The sequence below is a fragment of the Protopterus annectens genome, chromosome 10.part0, assembly GCF_019279795.1.
Source record: "Protopterus annectens isolate FY-2018-M chromosome 10.part0, PAN1.0, whole genome shotgun sequence".
Taxonomy (NCBI): Eukaryota; Metazoa; Chordata; order Ceratodontiformes; family Protopteridae; genus Protopterus; species Protopterus annectens.
Genome location: NC_056744.1, coordinates 57073331 through 57086124, shown reverse-complemented (window position 1 = coordinate 57086124; position 12794 = coordinate 57073331). Strand labels below are relative to the sequence as shown.

The following is a 12794-nucleotide window of genomic DNA, read 5'->3' as shown; positions in this document are numbered from 1 at the left end:
ATAGTATTTTATGTCTTTAACTTAAGTGGGAATATTGTGTTTTAGTTAATTGCTTACCTTTTTAATGATCAGAAGCAAATGAGGAGCACTTAACATTATTTGAATCCGTATTGGTTGTTTTGGGCTTTGCAAGTAGGTTTAAAAAATTGCATATATATATATATATATAATTCTCTTTTTTGGAGGTGTGCTGTACCTTATTTGAAGAAATAAATGGTTGTTTGGGGATGATTTGCAAGCAGTAATTTTTAAAGAAGAAAATATGAGATGAGTGTGTATGTATATGTGTGTGTGTGTGTGTGTGTGTGTGTGTGTGTGTGTGTGTGTGTGTGTGTGTGTGTGTGTGTATGTGATTTTGTGTGTGTGTGTGTGTGTGTGTATGTGTGGGTATATGTGTGTGTATATGTGATTTTGTGTGTGTGTGTGTGTGTGTGTGTGTGTATATGTGATTTTTTGTGTGTGTGTGTGTGTGTGTGTGTGTGTGTAACTTTTTTCTAGTGGGGGCAATGCTCAGTGGTAGATGTAGTACACTTGGTATATTAATATGGATGTTATTGTGGTCATTTCAGGATACTTTGCTTTTACAAATAAAAAGCTTCTGGATAGTTTGCAGTTTTTTGAGAGGAAATATGTGTATTTTATTTAAGAACAACAAACAAAGGTGATGACCTGGAAGCAAAAGCTCCTACCGCAAAAGTAAAACACTAAGCACCAAGTCAAAACGCTGAGCAGCAGACCAGGACTGTTCAGCTGTATCAGCATAAGATAAAGTACATCAACATCAAATAAAATGCATGAACGAATGAGTTTCAATAAGGCAGGAAGCCAAAAAACTGAGTCCACGTAAAGACTAAAATCCAAGTGTTTATTGCACACAGTGGCAAGCGCTTTCACCCATGTGGGCTTCTTCAAGCCAAAAAGCACTCATAAAACAGAACTAAATTATACACACATTAATCACAGCAATTATTACATCATATCCTGCTACATTGTTATTCTTAAAGCATCAGCGCATCTTGGTGTTTAAAAGACAACCTCTTACCTAACATCTATATCAACATGTACACCATAAAAAGTTCATGTTTAAGAAATCTATTTATAAAACAAATACTGATAAAACTAATAAGACAGTTTACAAAAACTATATTAAAAATCATTCTCTCCTAACTATTAAAAATCACTTGGAATATGTAGTAGACAATCAAAACCATATTGCAAAAAATATATATATGGAAATATATATAAAATAAGCAATATATTGGTTCGGAAAGTGCAATCCACAAAAAGCATCAAAAAAAAACAATTAAAACTTTACCACCAGCTTCCTGCTTTTCGGGACTGGTTTAACAGAGATTTTATCATTCAAACCAGGCTCCTTTTCCACCCGTAACCTAATGATACACTTGACTGCTGTTCTGTCAGTGTAATTCCTTGTATCCCCCCCCCCCAATACTAGTAGTATTAACTTGGAGCACTTGGAACCTAAAAGAATGTTGTGAATCAGTGTCCAGAACATGTTTCAAAAGAGCATTCTTAGTAGATTTAATGCGGATATGATATAGATGTTCCCTAATCCTGTCTCGGAGCCTTCTATCCGTTTTCCCTACATAGAATGCAGGGCAAGCTGTACACCGGGTGAGGTATACTACATATTCAGTTATACAGGTAGCTGTAGAAATGAGAACCACAAAAGCAGGTGTTTGACCTGATTTCCTGGTGGCGAGGGGTCTGTCTTCATGACTGCTACTTTTTGTGGTTTTAGCTGTAGAAATGAACCTGAAGGTTCTCTCTGTAACTGGGTGCACAAAGTTGGGATCACTTCTTAAATATACACAGTAGTTGCAACTATTGCATGGGGTAGAACCCAAAGGTGGCATGCCTCTTGGATCTGTGTTACTGGCCCTAGTGTAACACAGCAAACAGAAGGAGAAATTGTTCCCCCTAGACAGCTTCAAAGGACATGTTATATTTTGTACCTGGTTTGTGGATGACCTCTTCCTGCTTTGGACAGGAACTGATATGGAGTTATGATGATTTTTGGATGAGGTGAATTCACTTACAAGTTTTTTGAAGTTTACCATGGAAGAATCAGATAGATGGATTTCTTATTTAGATGTGTTTGTAGAATGTCTCCCTAGTGGATTGCTCAACACAGGAGTATTTAGGAAATCCTGTTATAAAAATACACTTTTACACAGGGGTAGTATGCACCCCAGGTATGTTTTTAGAAACATTGTGAGAGGACAGGCGATTCGTGCATCCAGATTGAACCCTACAGTGGATAGTTTTACAAAGGAACTGTTTGGTTTACAGAATAGACTAGTAGAAATATCTTGCAGTCTAAATGAAGTTACAGCAGGCTTTGAAGGGGTAAACTTGCTTAGAGGGGATGTTGCTGCCCCTTATTTTGCTGACAGGAGTGGAGCTGAAAATGTAATGGAGTCCAGGATTGATATTAAGAGGAATTATGATCCAGTGGTTAGGGTGTCACTTAGTTATACACAGGACATTAATGATGTCAGGGAAATCTTTACCAAGAATTGGGGAGTCCTCATGGTAGATCCACACTTGAAAGAGATTGTAGGTGATAGACCCTATTTCCAGTTCAGGAATAGGAAGAACCTGCAAAGATTGCTGTGTTACTCTAGGGCCAGTAACACGGATCCAAGAGGCATGCCCCCTTTGGGTTCTACCCCATGCAATAGTTGCAACTACTGTGTATATTTAAGTAGTGATCCCAACTTTGTGCACTCAGTTACACGGAGAACCTTCAGGTTAATTTCTACAGCTACCTGTATAACTGAACATGTAGTATACCTCGCCCGGTGTACAGCTTGCACTGCATTTTATGTAGGGAAAACGGATATAAGGCTCCGAGACAGGATTAGGGAACATCTATATCATATCCGCATTAAATCTACTAAGAATGCTCTTTCGAAGCATGTTCTGGACACTGATTCACAACATTCTTTTAGGTTCCAAGTGCTCCAAGTTAATACTATTAGTATGGGGGGGGGGGATACAAGGAATTACACTGAGAAAACAGAAGTCAAGTGGATCATTAGGTTATGGGCGGAACAGGAGCCTGGTTTGAATGATAAAATCTCTGTTAAACCAGCCCTGAAAAGCAGGAAACTGGTGATAAAGTTTTAAATGTTTTTTTGATGCTTTTTGTGGATTGCACTTTCTGAACCAATATATTGCTTATTTTATATATATTTCCATATATATATTTTTTGCAATAAGGTTTTGATTGTCTACTACATATTCCAAGTGATTTTTAATAATGTTAGAAGAGAATTATTTTTAATAGTTTTTTGTAAACTGTCTTATTAGTTTTATCAGTATTTGTTTTATAAATAGATTTCTTAAACATGAACTTTTTATGGTGTACATGTTGATATAGATGTTAGGTAAGAGGTTGTCTTTTAAACACCAAGATGCGCTGATGCTTTAAGAATAACAATGTAGCAGGATATGATGTAATAATTGTTGTGATTAATGTGTGCATAAATTAGTTCTGTTTTATGAGTGCTTTTTGGCTTGAAGAAGCCCACATGGGTGAAAGCGCTTGCCACTGTGTGCAATAAACACTTGGATTTTAGTCTTTACGTGGACTCAGTTTTTTGGCTTCCTGCCTTATTGAAACTCATTCGTTCATGCATTTTATTTGATGTTGATGTACTTTATCTTATGCTGATACAGCTGAACAGTCCTGGTCTGCTCCTCAGCATTTTGACTTGGTGTGTATTTTATTTATTTTTAAAGCTGTTTTCAAGAAGTTAAGTTGTACTGTTTTGGGTATAGTGTGAATATGGCTGTGCTGCTATTGGGACATTTCTTTTTTTCTTTGTTGTGCAGGTAAATTAGTGCTGTAGGTTTTCTTTCTTTTTTCTTATTAATCCTGTATTTGCAGGTAAAATGTGGTCCATGGGGTCTGCTGTGCATTGTAACATACTTTAAGTGGTTGTTTACTGATGACTTGTACGAAGTAATTTTAAAAGTGAAAAAGGTGTGCATATATATTTTTTTTATTTTTTGGGGGGGCATGTTCAGGAGTAAATGTACTGCATTTAGCATTCTACTAATAGATGATATCATGGTTGTATCAGTATAGTTTGCTTTTATAGGTGGAATTGTTTTGGGTTAGTTTGCTTTTACAAATGGAAATGTGTCTGTTTATTTATTCAGTTATTTATTATTGCCATCTTCAGAAGTGTACCGTAATGAGTTGGGTATAGTGGGAATAGAATGCGTTGTGGCTGTTCTGGTGTCTTTTTCTTATTGTACAGGGTAAATCATTATTATAATGTTAATGGCTTAAAGTTTTTTCATGCTCTGCTTAGATATGGAGTCTACTATGGGCAAAAAAGCTAAATCTATAGCTGTTTAATATTATTAATGATTTAAAAGCTGTGTCTGTTAATGGTTTGTAATGATGTTTTTTATTTTCTTTTGTTAGATTATTTTATTGCTGCAGGGATATACAACTGCTACCAACATACCTTTCAACTGTTTCGATTTTTACAGAATGTTCAAATTTTGTCTCATATTTTTGGTCTGTTCCTCATAAAATTTGTGTTTTTCTGGCAAATCATTTGAGTTTTAAGCCACTACTAACAGTCATTCGAGTTAAAGACCCCCATGTCTTTCTGAAAAATGCATGCTAATGCAAAACCTTTTGTAGTAACTTTCTAAGTTTATAACTGCAATAATTAAATTTGTCCCTGTTACTGGGCCTTTGTTCTCTTATTTTTTGACTTTATTCAGATTCCTTGCTCTTAAGAGGTGCAGAGGTATGGCTACCATCTGTGATGTCAAGGTTTTAATGGCTGCAATTTTCCACCCATACTTAGGGTTGCCACCTTTTCAAATGCCCAAAGTGGGACAATTGTTGTACAAACATCAGATTTTGCAGGCCAAAATATACCCACAGCCAGTACAAGGACAGAACTTCACCTTTTTCCCTAAATAAAAGCTTATTGTTGTAGAATGTTTGTTGCTTATTCTGTTTCTTATAGCATTTAGGTGTTTCAGATACAGAAGAACGGTTTTATGCAACTATTACATAAAATATAGGAAATAATTTTGCCATAATATCTCAGGAAATTTGTCATTTTTACAATTTTTTTGCAGGACACAACTGCCCAAAGAGGGACTGTCCCTCACAAAGTGGGACAGGTGGTAACCCTACCCATACTTAGCTGTGGGCTCTATTGTGCCATTACATCATTAACCATTCTACCTTTCTGAATGGTTTGTAATGTTCTAATCTGTTTTTCTCTTTCGTTGTTCAGTAAATCTATATCCTAGATCAGGTAGAACTGCTTTACAGATTATTTCATGCATCAGATGTCAGTTTACAGATGCTATGTTCATGCCAGTGCTTTTCGAGCCGGTTCTTTCAAATGCCAGTGTTTTTCATGCCAGTTTTACATACAGTATTTATCCCAGTTCTTTCATATGCCATGTTTTTCATAACAGTGTTTTTCAAGCCAGGTCTTTCAGATGCCTTATTTTTCTAGCCATTTCTTTCATATGCCATGTTTTTCATGCTTCACTTTTACTGTTATAGCTGCACAATTTAAATCTGAGCGTGCTGTAATAACTTCACAGTGTTTGTACTTATAACTGTGCCTCCATCACCACTCCTGTGGTGATGTCATAGGTAGAGGGTGTGGTCAGTATCATACTGGCCATACCCCCACATTCCACTTTGGCCCATTTAAAAGGTGTCAAACCCTAAAGTTATTCACACACTAATACAGTGCAGCCTGCTAAGCCAAATAACCAAAACTAAGTATGCAGAGATATTGACAAGCTGCTGCTTTCTGGGGGTTCTCATATAGCTTCATTTTACCTTATTTTCCATGGTAATATTCTCCAGTTTTGGGACTGCACCAGAGACAGGTTGGAAAGGCAAGGTGGATCAGGGCAGAGCTGCCAGCAGCATCTCATATGCTGCCCTTTATGTCATTGGATTTGTGTATTTCCCAATGTGGTGAAGCCACTGCCATTGCTTGCATCATTGCACAGCATATCAGTTAGTCTCCACCCTCCTTTGCTTGAAGGCAGAAATGCTCTGTTGCTGCAAGTAGGTCTTCTGCCTTCTCACTTGTTGATGGGAGGAGAATAAAAACAAAGTTACCTACTAAATCAGTATTGCTGCAAGTAGCTCACATGTCAAATGTAAATATCAGCTTGGCAAAGGCAACAACTGAAGCCGATACTCTCATAATCAGCCAGAGTTCTCTATACACACAGCCAAACAGAATGCAAAACTATCATAACAAACATTCAAAAGAGCAAGAAGCCATAGCTATCAAACAAACCGATACCCTAAAATCCTGCACAATCCACACATGGACAAGTGCTGAGACATAATAGAAGATATATGTAGAAGACAGGGCTGCCTTTACTGCCAATATATAATTTGACAATGGGTTTGCATTATATGAAGGAACTGAAGTAGTAACTTTCACAAGTACAGAGTACTGACACTGTTCTAAGTTACAGAATTATTTTGAACAAAGCATTGATATTTTCAGTGATTCTCCTGTATTCTCTGAATAGCATAACTAAGGTTCCCCAGGCACAAAACCTAGTGGGAGTGATTGGCAGATGCCTGTTGGTGTTCCATGCAGTGCATGACCAGCTGGTATTGCATTCATGGGCAGTAGTGCAGTGCTTAGCACTCTGTGTGAGGCATAAACAGTAGCAGCTACTTGCTACATTGCAGCAATCAGTTTGCTACAGTTTAAAAGGAAAGAATTTCTTTTTTTTTTTTTAAATCTCAAGTGCTTTAGTGCTCTGTGTGTGGCATAAACTGTAGCGGCTGCTTGCTGCATTGTAACAAGCAGTTTAATATAGTATAAAAAGACAGATTTTTTTTTAAATCTGAAGCATTTTAACACTCTACATGTGTCATAAACTATAGCAGCTGCTTTCTATCCAAGTTTGGCATAAACAGTTTAAAACAAAAGACATTTTTTTCCCTGCTCAAATATGGTATGTCCCTGGGGAAAAATAATCGCTGTTCTCGTTGTTCGCTGTTTTGAGTTTTTACGCTTTAGGGGTCGATATAACAACCTGCGATCATCTGATCGTTCATGGTTATAATATAGACCCAAAAACCTAGATTCAGGAAAGTTGTACACGTTGCAGGAAACAATAAATATTACTCATTATTTTTTCTATCCTCATTTTCTCAGTATGATTTTTAGACACCCCCATGCTTACTTATTACCATTGATGATAGGCCCTTTATCTAGTGTGATAGTTTCAACAAACATAAGCATTGCCAAAACAGCATTATAAATGTTTTTAACATGCATGTTTAAAATTTGATTATCTGTTGCATTTAGCATATCATTTACTGTTTTTTCAAAAATGTTGAGGAAATAATTATTAACTCGGCAAGAGACACAATGCAGAGCTACTTATCAAAATGGGTGTTATGAAAGGTGGGCTTTTGTCAGTTTTTTGCCTGTTCCAAAATAGCAGCACTATGTTTTGATGAGGTTTTACAGTGACCAAGAATTTGTAAATATCTGACTGCAGAGCTCCACCACAGTCATCACATTAATACAGCCTCATTTTTGGGTGTGAAAATACTTGTATTATATTACAACCCCTGCAGTGTGCACAGTTGTTTGTACATGTGTGTGTGTGTGTGTGTGTGTGTGTGTGTGTGTGTGTGTGTGTGTGTGTGTGTGTGTGTGTGTGTGTGTGTGTGTGTATGTGTGTGTGTGTGTGTGTGTGTGTGTGTGTGTGTGTGTGTGTGTGTGTGTGTGTGTATATAATTTTCGACCAAATGTAATTTGTAATTTCACCAAAAGCACTATATATATATATATATATATATATATATATATATATATATATACACACACACAGTATATGCTCTTACATGTATATTTGCTTGAATGTATATATGGAAACTTAAACATTTATATACTCCTATTCAATTGTGAAATATCTTGCAATACTCTACCAGGTCCTTATCTCCTCCCATTGTATATTTTGTACACTTGTATTTTCAACCAAAATGGATAATATCCTCTTATTGTATACTAACTGCTGTAAAGTCTACAATCTGTATGCTACTACTCTGTAATGTCTCTTTTGTAAAATTTTCTTCTCTCTATAAACTTATGGAGTTTTTCTCCCCAGGACTCTGCTGAAAATGGACACTTGTTGTCCAGTTGGACTATCCTGGCAAATAAATGTTAAATAAAATGAAATAAAAAAACAAATAAAATGTCACTTGCTGTGATGATTGTAGTAACCAATATGATGTCAATGGTCTAGTTCTAATGAGTATCCAGAAATGCACATTAGATGACTGTTGGGGATGAGACCACAACTGAAGGTTTAGTGCATGATACTACAATCCCAAATGTTGGCATTTTGACTTCTTCAGGGATGGTAGCTACACACATCTATGATATGACCTCTGTGGTCTCATACCACCTAGAAGTTTATGGAGTAATATCCATGGTTAAATATACAGACATATCATCTGTGGCACGTTTCTAGGTCATGAGATGTGTGGCAACCACTGTGCCAAGGCTATCTGTCAGCTGGCATATAGTATGGAATCTATGCATCACAGATGTTCACTCAGGTTGTTTCCATTTGTATTTGGATAAACATCTCTGCATGTAGAGGTAAACACTGGAGTAACACCTGCAGGATCTGTCTTGAAGATGTCTTCCAAGTCCTAGCAGCTGGTTACTAGAAGACTAAAGTGGACATTTTAGTCACTGCCATGATTACCCTGGTTTCTACAGGTATTGGCTAACCCCTAGCTCCATATACATTTATCCCCTAAACAAATTACATAGGTTCATAGGTTCACAGGTAGGTACTAGGCTATTGGCCCTAGGGCCTATTTAAGCCTAGCCGAAAAGGTTCCCTGGCTTTCACCACCAAGAAAATTATTTTCCTGTGCCCCTGTCGAGCAGAGCCACAGAAGCGATCCCCGGGGTAAATTTCATGTTTCCCATCCAATCATCAAGATTTTTCTTGAAGAGTGCTAATGAGGAGCTCTGTTTGACATAGATAGGTAGTCTGTTCCAGAGTATGGGAAGTTTCTAGGACAGGAATCTATCCCTTCAGCATGTTCTGTTTATTGTGGTGACAAAGTTTAGGTCCCCAGATCATATAGCTCAGAGGGATTGGGATTTCTTTAAGTGGAGCATGTCCAACAGCTCTGGGTTTGACATAGCTTTGTATGTTAGGCAGAGATCGCCACTGAGTAGGCGATATGCAACGGAGTAAAGCTGGAGTTTTTTGAGACGGTCTGCATAGGGCATCTGTTTGAGGCCAGTAATCCTCTTTGTGAGGTATTTCTATGGCCTTTCCAGTTGTTGTAGTTGTCTTGTGAGGTACATACCAAAAGGGGTATTGTACTCTATAATGGGTCTAATGAGTGACATAGAACATCTAGTGTTTGTGCTTCCATGTGACAACACTATACTTTTTTCTGTAAAGACAGCAGTGTAATCAAAATTCTGGCTTTGAAGTGCCACCTTGTGTGATGAAGATACATAGCTGGGCCTATGGCTGATACTGTCATCATATTTGAGATAATAAGCAGTTACTTTCCATTATGTTTTACAATTGTCTATGGTTATTGTGACAAATGGGGATACTGCCAGCACAGGTATCTGGAATTTTGTAAATAATTATATGTCATTTGTGAATATCAACATGATGTATACAATATGCTTGTGTTACAAATGTATTAGAACTGTATGTTATGTGTATATCAAACTGTTTGAAGGTATTTGCAAAGTGCTGTTTGAAATGTAACCACAGTGTACCCTACTGGAAAATAACATAAATGTACATGCATTATTATAACTGTTTAAATGTATATATTTTAACAGTGGAAACTATGACACAGGAGGTCAACCTCAGTCTAATAAATTTTAGAAAAATAGCTGAAATTAAACTACTATTTGTATTAATAGTAACATTTTACAGTAAGATTACTGCAGTGGTGGTGCTGCGGTAGTGTTGTCACCTCACAGTTAGATGTTGCCCGTTCGATTCTCAGTTAGAGTGTCTTCTGTGTAGCAACATGCGTGAATGGGCGTTCCTTCGTTGAAGGTTGTGTGTTAGGCCCGGCAAGCCAGTACGTAAAAATCTACTGCCAATCATTAGCGTACCAGAGTTCCACTGTGGCGACACCTAACCGGGAAAAGCCAAAAGACACAAACAATTGGTCATCCTTTGTTAAGAGCCTTAAAGTAGCTGATAAGGAGTCAGCTGGTGGCAATGATAACTACCTTATAGTCTGGGCAAAAAGGGGCATAGCTAGGGAACCTGTGCCAGCCCTTCCCAGGTGTGTGTGTGTGTGTGTGTGTGTGTGTGTGTGTGTGTGTGTGTGTGTCTGTGTGTATAAATCAAATATCAAAAGAGTGTGTGTGTGTCAGCTACTTGGGCAGGAACACGAAGGACTGGTTGGACAGAGAGGGTGCTGGAGATCTTGGCTTGGCCACTCAGCTGAGATATCAACTCTATAGCTTTGCCAGTGGGGAGTCTTATAGAAAGAGGGAGAAACCAGCCCAGGACTGACTGTGGTCTCTGTGTGCTCTTAAGGGAAATTGCACCTGATGCAGAAAGCTGCATCTGGAAATACTGTATATGTACCTTGTCATCCTCCAAATGTATGTCCCCCACTGGTGTCAGTGGTGAGGATTGAGGCTTCTCGATTACAGGTCCAGTGGTGGGATATCACAGTTGTAATTGCTATTGTAGTTGCCTTTGGTATGGAATAGCATGATGCATTGCTATGCAGATGTTGTACTTTATGAATTTTTTTCCTTTGATATTGAGCTCATACCAAATTCATTTGCACGAGCAGACTTTTGGTGTGTGGTAATTGTAAGCTAGAATTTAGGTAGTGGGTGTAAGTAGGTTTGTGAACTGCATAAAACTTTAGTATGCACTTCTGGTTATATATCATTGGTACACAGTGTGCACTATGCTTGTGGCATTTCATCAGAAATGCTGTTCATTGAATTCTCCTCATGTGGGGGGCTGTCCACCCCACACCCCCTGCTGATTAAATTTACCAACTCCAAGACTGCATTACAGTGGGGAAAGGGTAAATTTCCCAATCCTCACTGTACTGCGATCTCAGTATGAGCAGTTAGACAAATGGCATGTTCAATGTAATTACACTGAAAATGCCGTTTGATGAACTGATAGGGACCTGTGAATACCACCTTAAATGATAGCATAACTGGCTTATTTGAAATTTTTTAAAATATTTTTTAAACAAACCAGGTATGGGAACTGTTTGGAGATGAAGGATTTCACTGCAGTTACAGTAGTAGGGATATTGATATGTTGAGCATATTGATGCAGTTTGTCTAACATATACCAAGTCATCAATGAGATTTTTTTAAATTATTTAGTCTTTTTATTGGCTTAGTTACGTTGGCTATGCAGGACATCAATCATGAGAGAGAGAAGTTACAACATTTTCAGTCGGTCACCTCTGTATTCTTTATTTACTTGGTTTTAAAGGCATGAACAAACATCTGCTTTAAGCTTGTCTCATTTGTTATCATTCTTTTGATCTGGGTGAAATATTGTCTTCTGTGTAGCTGTTCTGTAGCGTTGCTTGACTCCTTGTCTTCTTAAAACTCCACTGTAGGGCTAATGAGGATGCTTATTTAGTCACTGGATGTAAACTTCCCTCCTGATCCACAGATTTATGCTGTTAGGGTGGTCTGTTATTTTCCTAGTGGCTATTGTCTATGCATTCAAAGTCTGCACATGTGATAATTCTCGTTAGCAAGAACAAAACTCAATTCTTTTTTATATTTTAAAAGTTTGATGCCTTTACTGGAAAGATGTATTCTCTTCTTAGGACAGCCTTTGGGTGCCACTAACACAAAGTTTTAAAATCATTATAGGTTTGCAAATGTATGAATGTATGCTGAATATGAATGTTTAAGCTATTAGAACATTTTGCTATTTGCTGTGCTTTAAATAATTCACCACAGTTGCTATACATTCAGCATAACGATAATCCTTTAGGAATGCAAACAGCTATGTCTATCAGCAGTAACCACTTCAGACAACAGCTTTTAATGCAAATATATAGTAATTTCATTATGGGTCAATTTATTTACCTTCTCACTGAAGCAGTAAGTCAGGCATGCATTTAGACAGTAGCATCCGTGTTTCGGTTTCATATCAGTACAACAGAAATAGCTACATTTAGCTTTTTCTTAGCAACACAAAGTATGAAGAATAAAGCTAGACACCTTAGCCAATTAACTTTACATGCAACACATGAGCTGAAAATGTACTCTACATTGTACTAAGTTCAAAAAGACAACTTATCCCAAGTGGTCTGCAGTACAGTACTACTGTAAAATCAATCTCCTGGCATAATACTTGAAGAGATAATCTTGCATGTCTTACCTTCCCAGCATGCTTAGTGCACTGGAATGAGTCCAACATCATGGCTATTAAGGTGCAGATAATCAGACAATTTGACATCTACATAAGGTTCTTAGTTACTGTTGGACTGCTTGCACAGACAGGGGACAGTACACTCCCACTTATTAAACAATGTTGTGATGAAGTGTCTGTATGGCTTACTGCCCAGTGAATAAATAGCATGCTTTATTACTCTCTGACAGCCAGCTTTTGTTTCCATTAATAAAAAGGGCAGGAATGTTCCACTGTTTCTGAGAAATTAAAATATAATGGGCTGCCAAGACTAAATGACTGGTACTTTAGCACAGTACATAGTTGGACAATAAGTG

The 12794-nt window shown here is 37.5% G+C and overlaps 1 long non-coding RNA gene across 1 annotated transcript in view; it reads right to left on the bottom strand.

Moving 5' to 3' along the window:
* Positions 1-12583, bottom strand: part of LOC122812773 — a 66634-nt gene extending 54051 nt beyond the window's left edge. The window contains exon 1 of the long non-coding RNA XR_006366554.1: positions 12448-12583. This is a non-coding gene — a long non-coding RNA (uncharacterized LOC122812773). The remainder of the gene's footprint in view (positions 1-12447) is intronic.
* Between the last annotated feature and the right edge of the window lie 211 nt (positions 12584-12794).